The sequence below is a fragment of the Panulirus ornatus genome, chromosome 33 (genome assembly GCF_036320965.1).
Source record: "Panulirus ornatus isolate Po-2019 chromosome 33, ASM3632096v1, whole genome shotgun sequence".
NCBI lineage: Eukaryota > Metazoa > Arthropoda > Malacostraca > Decapoda > Palinuridae > Panulirus > Panulirus ornatus.
Window position 1 is genome coordinate 13,183,354 of NC_092256.1, and position 15,122 is coordinate 13,198,475.

The following is a 15,122-nucleotide window of genomic DNA, read 5'->3' on the forward strand; positions in this document are numbered from 1 at the left end:
GTGCTGAGCAACACGTCTCCACGATCAACAACCAAGTTCAACGGTAGCAGGTGGAAGTTCCCTCGCAACGCCAACAAAGTCTCACGCACCTTCAAAAAGGTTCCTTTTCATCTTCGTAAAGTTCCCTCGCATCTTCACCAAACTCCCCCTGCATCTACAACTGAGCCCACTGCGTCTTCAAACAGTTCCCTCGCACCAGCAACTCGTTTCACAAGTCATCCATAAACTTCAACATGTTCATCTTCAAGTTAACAAGTCTGACCTGCCTAGATGTTCGACGGTCCGGACGTATCTTCTAACTCAGGGTTAATTTACAAGTTTTACCACTTGACTTTTTACAAGGTTAAGTTTTACTCAGTCCCAAAGTTCAACAGTCAAGCTCAGCTGAACGGCTGGATTCGGCGAGTTCATTCCCAGTCTTGGGCAACACCAACACCATCATCCAGGGTTACGATGTAGGGTAACCCTTCAACCAGGGGTAACATGCCACTCTCTGGGGATCTACAGCTTTTGGGTAAATCTCGAGGCTTCGGCTGTCACCTCAATAAACTTGAGGTATTATATATGTTACAGGTGTTACAATTAGCGATGATGTAGTAGTGACGAGAGAGAGAGAGAGAGAGAGAGAGAGAGAGAGAGAGAGAGAGAGAGAGAGAGAGAGAGAGAGAGAGAGAGAGAGAGAGAGAGAGAGAGAGAGAGAGTTGTGCTAACCATAAGATTTTGCCAAAACGCAGGGATTTAAGTGTTGTCAAGTGTTACGTGTGAGATGACGAAGAGTGTATTTTTGTGGACTGAAAGCCAGCAACCCCCGTGTGGCTCAGCAGAAGAGACCAAAAAAGTGAGACGACACACGTGTTCGATGAGAGAGAGAGAGAGAGAGAGAGAGAGAGAGAGAGAGAGAGAGAGAGAGAGAGAGAGAGAGAGAGAGAGAAATATATATATATATGCTTGGTTTCTATGGGCCCAGTAGTCGTGTTCACTCCCGGGACCCATTGCTGCCCTTCCCTTCAGACACATAAGACATCAATACAGCCAGTTAGTTGTCGCTGCCGGTAACAGCCGCTAGGATACTGTGCCGCTTAGGCTATCCCCCTTCCCTTGCCAGCGGTGGCGTACATGGATTTACAGGGGGGGTCACACAGGGTCATCGCCAGACCCCAAGGGGCCAGATGGCTCTAACATTACAAGTTGGGGAAGTTGGGTCATCACATTAGCTCGCATTGTTTCCATACAGCAGACTCGTCGACTTAATGGAAACAACGGATACCGTCTCGGACTTCCAGATGTTTCACCATTAACGGTAATGTACCGCGCCATCTCTGGCAGGGTCTGCTCTCAAACCTGCCTCCACACCTGAGGTGTTCAGAGTTTTCCCACACTCTTACGGAGCAAAGAGTAACCCAAATGGCAAACCGTCTCAAAACCAGTGTAAAGACGAATGACACATGATATACCTGCTGATTAAGACAGCAGAGTTGCACGGTAAATTTGACCTCGAGTACGACAGTGATATAACGATAATCAAAGACGTAATGAAGGCCCCGAGGAGTTTCCAGGACTGGATGAACAACAAATAGCGGCCAGGTAAGACTTCCTCCTCGTTGTGGAGTCGCCTCAATGTCTTTAGTAACGCAACTGTTCAAGTCAGCTCGCCTCCGAGTTACTATCATCTGGAGGCCTCTACCTACACCAACGTCTCGAAAATCCGTTTCAAACAAGACTTCCATCACTCTTCACAACTTTTTTTTTCTTCTTTCTCTCCCTCCTCTGCGGTAGACATGTTTCCCGGGTGGGTGAGTCAGGTGAGCTTGGCCCAGGATGCCGTTACACCGGCAAGAGCGTCAGTCCGCCGCGCCTCCGCCTGACCCACTACCCGATATGTGCTCCACACACGCACCCCAACACTGCTTCCCTCATTCCCTTCCACCCGCCTCCGCCGACTACCGGCCACAACTCGGGCCACAAACACACTGCATCACCTGCGTTGTCACGGCCAGAAACATCGTTCTTTTTTCCTTTTACTTCATGGTTCAAAATAAGTTTAGCAACATACCAGGTCCTATCGTCGCAAGCGTGACCTAAATCCCGATTTAATTCCTCGAGCACGACGGAACAAGGCCCGGTCACGACGATACGACCCTTGAACACGACGGTGCGGCCTTGAAGCATGATAGTACGACCCTTAAGCACGACAATCAGGTGTAAAAACCAGGCCTTTGGTCAGTCTCTTCAGGGTGTGGCTGACGGTAAAATCATCATACCTATGCGTCACAGCACGGTACTCAGGGAACCAAACACCCACGTCTCTACAATTTAGAGGACGTAGGAGGCTGGGCATCTTGAGGAGTCTGCAATTATAATCATCAAACAACATTATGCTCACATGACATGTAACACAAGAAGGTGACCAAAAATATTTTGCCGTTCTGATAAAGTTTACGATACGCTCTGCGGCGTCGAATAACAACATGCTCAGGTCTAGTCGTCCACTCCTTAACACAGCTGAAACGCACGACTATTTCTTTCCGCAGTGTCCGAGCAATGTGGCAAAACATCAACCTTGATCCCTAGTCAGAATGTCAGCCAACGTGATGCTGAATCACCGCCTTAAACACGGCACTTCCTTCGAGCATTTCCTGAGCTCTGAGCTCATGACTATATATATATATATTCCTGGTGGCAACAACTTAATTTCCTCCTCTGGTCAAGCATACCATCTTGGTCCATCGGTGGGAAGGCGGAAATGGAGGAGGCGAAGGTACCGTGGCAACAGCGCGTCACACTGCTGAGTGTACCTGGCCGGCCGCCGCCACACCACAAGGTACTCGCATACTCTTACTTTCCCCCGCATGGCCACTGACTCCACCCACCTTTAGTAACCTCTACGCCAACAGCAATACTTCCTTCTGCCATTTCCTGTACCATCACCGGGTACAGTCTGCCTCCGTCCCTCCAATATCCTGAACCATCATCGTGTGCAGTCTACCTCCTTCCCTCCTTTATCCTGGACCATCAACGTGAATATTTTGTCTCCTTCCTTCCTATATCCTTTACCATCACCCTGTACAGTCTACCTCCTTCCCTCCTAGGAATACTCTGGACCATCATCGTGTACAGCCTCCATCCACATATAATATTATCAACGACTGGTTCAGTTTTGTAAGGAGAGAAGAAAGGTAAATTAGATTACGACAAATATGACTCCAAGGGTTGGCACCTGCTTTCTATATCCTGCAAGGATTTGCTTTATTGAAAATATCTTCTTTCCACAAACATACATTTCGCCTTAAAAATACACTAAATTAGTATGAAATATATTCTTATACAATATTCTCTTCAAAACTATAACGTCACCACATATGGAAGCAAAGAAAAGATAGAATGAATATTCGATTATAACATATTAACACATAAAGTGTTGGTGGCACCCGCTGTAGGCACAACATGGTATGGCTAGCCATCCGACAAGCGAAAACCCCAGCTCTTCATTCCGCAGCCTTTCCCGGTGTTGAGTCGCTCAAAAACCACCAGCTGGGTCTCTGTTATGATCAGGAACATCCCCAAGAATAAAAAAAAAAAAAGACAAAAAAGCGCTGAACTACTCAAGACTTTTCTTAATATCACCGCTGAACCAACAGAGCAGCTGATCACCTTCCTCCCTCCAAACATGCAGCTCGTGCCCATGCGCAAGTTCTGATAATAATATTACTATTATTATTATTATTATTATTATAATTATATACACACACATATATATATATATATATATATATATATATATATATATATATATATATATATATATATATATATACTGAACGTTAGATACTTCGCTCAACACCAAGGTCTCTGATATACGCTGACTCAGATGCAGCAAGAGTGTACGGAGGATCGCGTGCTAGTAAAGGATATTGACACAGTAAAGGATATCGACACCTTCGGTAAGACTGAATAAGAACGAATTTATCAGTAACATGGTAATGAAAGCCTCGGGTCATGAAACATATAAATAAGTACATCAACTGCCTCCTCATGCTCTGAGAACACCAGCGAAAGTAAAGTCTAGTGGACTCATGTCCCCTCCCTGGTGCATTTGGATTCACGCTAATTAACTCAAACTTTAAAAAAAAAAATTCCGTAGAGTGCGTGCTGGTGTGATAAAAACGAGCGACACAAGACTGCAGCGCTGGCCTGACCTGCTGGTGTGTAATGAACATCACAGACACACGCACACTGAGACATTAACCTGACCTGCTGGTGTAATTAATACACACACACACACACACACACACACACACACACACACACACACACACACACACTGCGACAATGACCTGAACTGCTAGTGTAATTAACAATACAGACGCACGCACACCGCGACACAGGCCTGACCTGCTGGTGTAATTAACAATACAGACAAATATATACACTGTGACACAGACCTGACCTGCTGGTATAATCAACAAAACAGACCAGTACACACTGTGACACAGGCCTGACCTGCTGGTGTAATCAACAAAACAGACCAGTACACACTATGACACAGGCCTGACTTGCTGGTGTAATCAACAAAACAGACCAGGACACACTGTGACACAGGCCTGATAGCTGGTGTAATTAATAACAAACACACAACTGGGACAATGCCTTGACTTTCTGAGGTAATGAACAATATACAGACACACTGCGGCAGTGACCTGACCCACTAGTGCTATGAACAAAGACCCACAGACTGACCGGCTGGTGTTATCAGCTAACAATACAGGACCACAGACTGTGATATTGACCTGAACTTCTGGTGTGAGTAACAGGAAAAAAAAGCAGACTGTGACACTGATTTGATCTGCTGGTGCTGTTAACAACACAGACCCACAGACTGTAACACTGAGCAGACCTGCTCGTGTAATTAACATTAAAAACCCACGTACTGCACTACTGACCTCTTCAGCGGGTGTAATTAACAATACAGACCTACAAACTGTGACGCTAGCCTGGCCTAAGGGGGGGTAACAAGGCCACACGCACCTGTCGCCCTCATTCTACAATATCCACTAAACTCACAGAGTCATTACGAGCACAACACCTCCTCCCCCGGGCTCACCAGATGCAAGCAAGGGGTCACATAACTTATACCAATGGTTCCCAATCTGGGGCCCACGGACTCCCAAGGGGTACATGTACCCTCTTACCTGGGAGTACGTATGATAAATATCGAAGAGCAAAAGGAGTACTGCTATCGGGCTTTTTTGTTTAAGCAGGACATTGCTTTGGCTCATAAGGTTTGCTCAAAGCTGCACTATTTTGGCGTGATTTACCAATACAAGAACGAAAAAAGTAAACAAAAAATTGTAAAAAAAAAAAATCATCAATGAGAGGTGGGGTTTAGTAATGCCTTACACTGAGGCAATGGGGTACACAAACCGGAATAGATTAGCGAACCAGTTTTATATAGTTCGTACATCAGTAGAAAATGTACACCAGTAATAATAATACAATTAATCGTTGAACAGAAAAGTTAAATGCTAAATGAAGATCTAAAGCTTTATAGCCGGTCCTTCATGAACCTGCAGAGAAACTTAAACAGTGGCAAAGTCAACGTACTGGAAGGAGGAATTTGATTTCAGACCACCAAATCCCAATACATCAATACTTAGCAGTGACTATATATAAGTACTCGGTAAAATTAATAAGTTTAATATAGTTGATCTAGTCAACGATTCTTTGGTATTCTAAATGTAAGGGCGCAAGAGAGGCTTTGCGTACAGCATCTCGACTGATGTGCAATATAATATGACTTCAAGCTGCGTGCAGCGTTCTCAGAGAATCGCATTTCATCTCCTAGCTCGGGCAGAAACTTGGCTGGCAAAATCAGCGTCAAGTAGGGCTTTCTTCTGCTTTTGGCTTTGATCCAACTTGCTACCCTGCGTGAATGGAAGCCCCAGAGTCTGCTGGCTATCATGACACACAGGTCTGAATAGAGGGGTAACCGAGTCTTGACTAGCTGTATGGTCTACTCGTTCAAGCGTCAGTGAGGGCTGATGTGGTCCGTGAATCTTCTATATCATTTATACGCTGTGAAGAGCATGAAATATTATCCATATATGCAGACCAAATATTATCCTTTATTAAGAACATACCAGGTAAGCATCATCACACAATTCGGCGGAGAATCAACGTCTGTGGCTCCAGTGTCTAGCTAGACACGAAAGAAAACATATCAACTTACGTCCGCTTTTGAAGTGTACTGATGAATTCACCTTTTGTTGTTCTATATACATAACCAAGCACCTTAACTACTACCGAGGTTCTTGAAAAAAAATCAAGGAATTTAGCCTTAGACTAAAGCCAATCAAGAAGCAGAGGCGGAACAAAATTGTGAACAGTATTCAGCATTCGAAAACCAAACATCACTCGTCCGTGCCGGTGGCAGCCTATAGCCTTGCACGTCACCTTCTTAAGCATAGTAATCAGTCTGTTTTCATTTACTGCATCTACCTGCACGGGCAGGTGCGAGCAAAGCTAATTTTCAGGTCAGCAAGATTAGCTCCAGAAAAAGATTTGAAAAATAATGATTCATGGCATCAAGAAAAAAAAAGGGCTTAGCCCTGCACACACGATGCTAAACACATTTAAGCCAGCTGTGTATCGCTTACCTTCTTTACATCTATTTTTCTTGACATACAGCAACTCAATTTACTGCACGCTATAGGAGCCATCACTAAACTATCAGGGAATAACTTGTGAATATTTCTAAAGTTTTCCTTTGTGCTTCCTGCCGAATTCCTATCAAAATACTGCGCATAACACCATCAGTACATGGAAGAGACATGAGTAAGGGATAACTTAATCACAACCTTCAAGTCTCCAAATCAGTTCGGTGACGTCAACACAAGTTCTCAGAAAACATGCAAAGGACATACCGTGAAACTAAGCAAGAAACGTGCTAGAAAAAGACGTAAAGTATTACTACATCAGCTGAACAGTGGAGTAAGCTGGTATAACTGTAAAAAAACTGACTATCTAAAAGGCTAAAAAATTTTATTATAAACTTCAAGAGAAGGGTCCCGTGAATGAACAGGGAATTGTAAACATCCCGCGAAAAATCGTATATATATATATATATATATATATATATATATATATATATATATATATATATATATATATATATATATATATATATATATAACAATCTTATATATATAACAATCTTTTAAAACGAAAATTCTTCTAAGTGCAGGAGAGTCATTCGTCTGTGGGCTCAGTCACCAAAGGTATTATCCAGTCGACCTTCCCTCGCCGGTCCTGCCTCCCAGCTGGCGACCGATGCCCTACCGTTATACATCAACAATCCCTCCTTCCCCGCATAAATACACAGGTACAACACCAACCACTCTTACCTTCTCTTACATAATAGAGTACCAACCATTCCATCATTTCTTATACAATAACAGTGTTAGAGCGAGGGTAGGTGTGAAGATATATATGTGAGGGAACGAGGAATGTTGATGAATGGGGTATGTAGTGTAGGGCCCCAGGCGAGGGATCGGGTTACCAGTGGTACCCTTGGCCAAAGTACATGTCCTCCTGTGACACCAGCACTATCGCCACACTGTGCTGCTCTGGTCCACGCCTCCCGCACTCTCGTCCCAATCACATGATCTATCCCGGTAATCATTCAATAAATAATGTCAGTCCTGTCAAACTATAACTATGAAATACAGTCTACAGTAATTATGAAAATTACAGATTCCACAGCTGTTTAAACCAGGAAAATTATATATATATATATATATATATATATATATATATATATATATATATATATATATATATGAGCATAAATCAAAATCAAACCCAAGTGGCGTAGGACACTACTCACCAAGTCAACCAGAAACGCACCTCTTGCCAGGTCCTTCTGCAACCCGTGGAAGCTGCAACTTATCCCTATTGCACACGCTAGCTCACTGGTGATATTTATGCTGCACCTCACACACCGAGATACACTACTATGATTACTATCCTCTACCCAGTCGCTCGCTACAAATTCTAATATAATCACAACTTGGAGAAACGAAATCCCGTACAGAAACCGACCCGGACGGTGAGGCGACGTACTCTCACTCGGACAGCTCAAGCGCGACTGAACTGGCAGCTGCTGGCTGGCTGGCTAGGTGGTGGTAGTGATGGTGGTGGTGTAGGAGGGGCCGGGGGCTCCCGAGCTAGACGTCACCACCTCCTGAGTTACACGCTTCAGGTCACTCAAGCTTTACCTTGGAATGGAGACGAACCACCTGCGTTCATTCTCAAGACAGGAAGGAGGTGAAGGTCAAGCCTGTACAGGATGACGGAGAGGAGGGACGCTCAATCTAACACGATAAAAGACAGTATTTGCTGATCGACACCTCCAAACAGAAAAAGCTCTGCGCAGAGGAGGGAAAATAATTCAAAGGCATTCATGCACGCTATGTTAGTCAGAACTTCCCAGATGCGTTCTGTGTAATGATGAGATGCATTCTAGAACCTTTATGATGCTCACCAGATGTCTATGGTACACATCACATGCAACACCCACAAACATCTAAAGGTGCACACATATGCTCACACCCGCACACCCGACCTGTGCCGGTGACGGGCGGCTACTGACAAGTGCCTGTGCCTGGCTTGGCTCTGCCAAATCTTTACACACACACACACACACACACACACACACACACACACACACACACGTCTATGACAGGTGAACTACCCCAACATACCGTGCAATAAAAAAAGTTTAATGACAGCCCGACGCACTCGTAAGCCAAGAAGCATCACATAAACTGCACGCATTATCTGTACAGGAATTCTGCAAAATAATTCTAAACAAGTACGCCATTCATGACGCATGATATGAAACATATGGAGGATGAAGCAGCTATAGCGGGCATGTACAACAGAAAGTGACGAAAAAAACACAGAAACACGCCATACACCTACCGCTCCTAGGCTACAGCTGTTTAACACATTCACGCAAAACATACACATCAAATTAGGAAACCCGTCATTAGGTGTCAATATCTTACAAGAATCTCTGTCCACACTTTTATCCAATATTTTTTAAATACGTATGTCATTGCAGAGAGCTATCCGACTGCGAATGCCTGGGATAGTGTTACACAAGTAAGACATATAATTCTACTCGGGAATTTAGCTCTTTGGACGTATAAAACGTTCCTATTCTGACATAATCTGACTTATCACTACACTAACTCCAAATGTCGCCCCCGTCAATATTCATGGCAATAAATCTTTCATTCACCTCTCGCGAGCAGCTATGCCGCGTCACAGATCATCAACAAATCAAAGATTTTGGAGGAACAAAAAAAGAGGCTAGTTTAATATCAGTCAAGTTGCAGCAAACGCCAGACGTTTGCAAAAGAATGACGCGGTCTGTCAATCTCGTGCAAAGGCAACGTTGCATTTTTCTGTGTTCTGTCAGGTGTTGCATATGCCTCATGGAGGAACTCAGCGTCACGTCCGACCATGTCTGTCACACGAGTCCTACCAAGGAGTTAACAACAACATGTTTGTCTACCTTCTGTGATCGCAACTCCAAGTGTCTGTGAAGAACACACTGCTATAAGCGTCAGTCCTAAATAAAGGTGTTCTAAATGTATGAAAGATGTACTAATCTTTACTCCAGTTCCCTCCTGCAGGAGGACTGTGAGAGGAGCACTTCCACTGCCTCCCCCATCCACCACGTACATCCACATGGTGCGCCGGGTTGAGACACCTCACCTTATCTCAACTCACTCTTGCAGGAGGAGCGTGTGGTAAGCATTACCATGCCTTGCCCACCCACCATCTCCACACCTCACTGCTTACCCCCGACCGCTCGAACCTGAGCAGGAATCAGGCTATCATGGAATATACATGACCTACGGCTGCAATCCAACACCTCGGGTTCACGATCAATATATTACGCCACCTGGGCACCCACTTCCTCCAGCAGCCAGCCACACGAACTCACGAACTGGGCAGTGGCATCAGTACATGAACCCTTGACCGAGCAGAGGAACAAATATACCAGGAATAAGGTGCAAGTAAATATATTCATGGAGGCAAGACTAGCAAGACTGGAAAGGATAGGTGTTATTGGCATCAACAATCAGTACAGAGGGATGACCACAAAAATGCCATCGCTAAACATCATCATGAAAATGATCACCAATGAGATCTTGAAAATCCCGTTATCTTATACCCCTCTGCTGATTATGTCACACGTAACGTCAGTGAATCTGTCTTAATTGCTAATACTAAAAACTTTAATTTGTCCCCAGGCAATTTCAAAGCCCATCTTAGCATTAACCAAATCATTATGAGAGAATTGACATAACTCGAAAACATAAAAAAAAGTTGTTCATGACACATCCAGCTACCCAGGTCAACTCCTGCCACCTGACCCTCTTTAATCACTCTCCCTTACAAGGGTTACAACCAGACATAGCTGATAGTGCTGGGCCTAGATGGATTGGTGTTGTACGGCAGGAACCAAGTGTGATGTTGGGATTCAAATAACTTTAAGTACTGGCACCTGATAAGGTGGATTGTCTCCACGAAACATATCGTGCCACAGGTATAGAAAAATTACGTTAAATAAAATTGTATGAACCCCTAAAGTGCGATTTCACCTTCATATATATATATATATATATATATATATATATATATATATATATATATATATATATATATATATATATATATATATATATAGAGAGAGAGAGAGAGAGAGAGAGAGAGAGAGAGGTTTTGAAGTCCAAGAACAACTGAAAAAGTTCTTTAGTTGTCACACACACACACACACACACACACACACACACACACACACACAAAATGAATCCACAATGTATATCGCAAAAATTGGACGAGTCAAGTCGGGTTAATCATCTTGCTTATCTTGTTGACTTATTTACCCGTGTAAATATTCTCAACAAGTTTGTACAGAGCGCCGACGCCACTGTCACTAACCATGTTGATACAGGGAGGAGTTTTCTGATGACACGGGAGAACTGTGGCCAGGCGAAAGTAAAACAAAGAAAACTTATATATGTTCGATACGCTTGCTTGACGAGGGGAAACATCGTTAATGCGCATCACTCGGCAAAGCTTAATAACACGGAAATAATCTTCAATCACTTCCGAGAGAAGTAGAAAAATATATATCTATTTTTTCTGGTGTGTTTAAAGTTGACTTTAAACTTCTTAGAAAACCTTCTTAATACCGATATTGTCTCTGGTGATAATAGTGAACGACTGACTCTTGTTTGAGACCGCTTTGAAGAACCATTCACTCGATTCTGGAGTAAAGTGGTTCAGTCACATCTAAAATGAGATCTCGACTGTCCGTGGAGCCAGGCATGCCACGTGCCTCAGCAAAAACTGCTACATAACTCGTACGATCAGTTGAGCAAAAGCACCACCAGCCATCCCTCATTAGAGACTTTCAGAAGTGGTGAAATCCTCGTGTCTCGCTGACATGTACAGCAACGACTTTCATTAATGTTTTACTGAAATGATACTGAAGTATTCATTAGCCATCAAGTCTCCCCCCCCCATAAAAAACGTTAAGATAAATATGGTTTGGTGTCATACGTTCAGGAACGACTTTCATTAACATGTCAATTTCTGAAGTTCAGGATTTATCAACTATGATCTTGCATAATGCTAATTTGTCCTATATGGTCGTGTAACGCTTGCTATGTATCACAAAAAGATGAACCAAAAATGTATCATTACCTAGAGCGTTCTGGGCATTAATGCTGTATGTCACTCTGATGTCAATACCACCAGTTATGCAAGAAGGGTACGTGGTAAAGGAGAGGCTGAGGACCCGCGCTCCAGCAGATAACCTTGGTATAGACCATCAGATGTTCCGTTCCCTGGCTCACTCACCCACGTACTCCGTCCTTCCTATCTCCAAACTCCGCCCTCCCTTTATGCACCTCGCTCCTCCCACAGTCCAAGGACGCCGCCACTCCCCATCCCAAAGATCCCGCCTCCTACCCCGCCTTCGCGACTCATACCCAATTCTTCCACCACCTCCACCCACTCCGCCCTCCTCCTCTGTCTTCACAAAACTCCCTCCCTCTCTCTCCCACCTCAACACCCTTCCCTCTGCCCCATCTACACGTCCATCCCTCTACCCAACCTGCACACCCGCTGCTCCTACCTGTCTCCCCAAACTCCAGCCCTTTCTCTCAATCGACACACCTGGATCCCTCCTCCATTCCTGGGTCTCCATCACACCCTCCCTCTCCAGCGCAGTAGGCTCCGCCCTTGCCTGTGCACACCCCGCCCACACCTACCGCCTGCCTCCATCGGGCGCCTCGGGCACCAAGAGGCTGTAGTCCTGGCTCTCAAAGACGTCACGTGACCCCCTGAGCAGGTCCTGGCGGATACCTGTTGAAGTCTTCGGAGGTCTTCAACCCCACAGCCCGCCCTGGGCCCAGGCTCTCGGATTGGGTCGTTGGTTGCCCAAGCTGTTGGAAGCCGCAGCCTGCAGGCCGATGAGGGAGGGAATGACCCGCTCTGACTACAGGCTGTGCTAACACCTCACTACACAATCATATAAGCAGGATTGAGGGGGGGGGGGGGGGGGTGTGAACGAACCAAGAAAGATTACGGTAATGGTGGAGTGCAGTGATGGGCGTGATGGTGAGGGTACTGGTGACAGTAATAGTGACGGTGGTGGTGGTGGCGAAGATGGTGAGGATCGTGTCTGATGGTGAGGATCGTGTGACACGAGACTGTGCCAGCACGTCTGCGCAGCCCGCATCAGACACCACACCCTTCCTTAAACACAAGCCCTCCTCATGAAAATACAAACATTACGGTTAAAATAACTTTACAAAATAACACGAAAACATCGGAACTTCAGACGCGAAAGCAGGCATTAAAAATGAATGTGGCTGAGCAAACAATCAGCAAGAATACTAACGCTCTAGAAACAAAACATTGTCCAAAAACACGCAGGTTATTCACACCTCAGGCCCTGCTAGCTCCAGAGGAACAAACACCTGCCGGAACGAAATAAGAAATGGAACAGACGTAAGCTGGCTTGATAACAGCAGCCACCACCCCCCTGGTCCACGTTACCTACCTGCTGGACGAGGGGGACTAAGTAGACTGATGGTGTGTGAAAAGTGAGGTGGATGATGTGAACTGGTGAGGAAGGTGGTGGCGGTGGCGTGTGGGGGACGAGGTGGATGATGTGAACTGGTGAGGAAGGTAGTGGTCATGTGTGGAGGATGAGGTAAACGATGTGGCGTGGTGAGGAACGTGGCAGCGGTGTGTGGAGGATGAGGTACATGATGTGGAATGGTGAGGAAGGTGTAGATGGTGTGTGTATGTGTGTGTGTGTGTGTGTGTACTAACATTGCGTGTCCTACACTATAAAACCCATCAAACAATCCGAGGGTGCGATACTTACCATGGGAGGCCGTGGGAGCGTCACGCGAGCCTCAACACCGACTCTGAAAGACAACAATATGAGAGTTACTGTTGGGAAAATATTCTGGTGCTAGGGGAAACATACAGGTGGGAACTCTGCCTGTACACAGTTAGTAATTAATGGCTTGGGAGCAGGTGGTGTGGTGTGGTGAGGAGACACGCACCACAGTTCTTGAAGAAGAAGAAAAAAAAGTGTTAGTAATATATATAGTAACTTATGATTTCTCACCATACCAGCGTCAATGTACATTTCAACACTTCGAGGTGCAGTCAATATATCGAGTTACCATCAGCATAAAGCAGAGGTGGCCGTGCATGACGAAGGCACGAGTGTTCTCCACACACACACACACACACACACACACACACACACACACACACACATCCTCCTCCCAAAGGGGCAGGTCGATAAAATGGGTACGTGTGTGTGTGTGTGTGTGTGTGTGTGTGTGTGTGTGTGTGTGTGTGTGCACATAAGAGTAAAGACATAGTTCACATATACAAGATTAATAAAAAGGGATAATACGAGTGTAAAACTCTCCTGCCGATACACAAAAAATGTAATCACAAATAGTAAACACACACACACACACACACACACACACACACACACACACAACAGAATATAAGACTTTCATTTTTCATGATGAAAGAATTAAGGAGATAAAAGCCCTTTAGTGTCTATAGAAAATTTCCTATACCAGCATGTCTGTGAACGCTTTAGGATGAGAGGGACTGCTAGACCATCATTACTAGACCATATCTTCACACATACACAGCAGCACGGAGACTGAAACTACCATGTAGGATACAGCAACTGGTATAAGAGATCACGTAATGCTTCAGTTTGCCTATGGAGTAAATGAAGATGCAAAAAGACAGAAATAAAAAAAAAAAAAAACGGTCTTAAAGAGGAGAGATATGTGATAGAAACTCCACCGAACTGAACAATATCTGTAGCATCATAAACTGGTCGATGGAGTTCAGTGGTCAGGATCAGGGGCATTGTGGTGGAAGGTTATACGAAATTTAGAACGGAGTAAGAACATGGGTACATTTAACCTCAAAGACTGGAAGAAGCAAGATCGAGGAAGAGGGAGGAACGCTTCAGTAAAGATGTCAACAAGCGAGGGAGCTTCGCAATGCGCTGTGACGAAAGTAAGGGTGGAAATACAGCCAGCCAATATCCATAATGTTTATGAAAGCAAGAAATAAGTATAGCAAATGGATGACTTCCTGCAGAGGAGAAGCTACCTTAGTATAACAACCCTCTTGGATTTCTACGTGAGAATGGACTCTGTTCTAGGAGAGAGAGAGAGAAAAAAAAATTAGATTGCTAGAAAGCATTTGACACTGTCCCACATAATGAGACTGAAAAAGAGAAAGAAAAAAAACAAGCTGAATCTTAAGGAAGGATCAGTGGGAGACTACTTCGATGAACAGATCATCTTCGTAAAAGGTAACAGAAGACGCATGTTAGGTAGGCCTTCCCGATATAGTTTGAGGTCAACCACCGTTGTCCTTTCTGGTCGGCGTGAAGGACTTGCCAGAGAGGGTTTGAGCTCGTACCTGACTGTATATGCGGATGATTCCCAGGTCATGAAGAACGGGGAAAGCGAAGAGGATTG

At 44.7% G+C, this 15,122-nt stretch overlaps 1 protein-coding gene across 1 annotated transcript in view; it reads right to left on the reverse strand.

Moving 5' to 3' along the window:
* FucT6 (alpha-(1,6)-fucosyltransferase 8) overlaps positions 1-8,147 on the reverse strand; it is a 100,303-nt gene extending 92,156 nt beyond the window's left edge. The window contains exon 1 of the mRNA XM_071681490.1: positions 7,883-8,147. The gene's annotated coding sequence lies outside the window, so the exon portion shown is untranslated. The remainder of the gene's footprint in view (positions 1-7,882) is intronic.
* Positions 8,148-15,122: the final 6,975 nt, after the last annotated feature.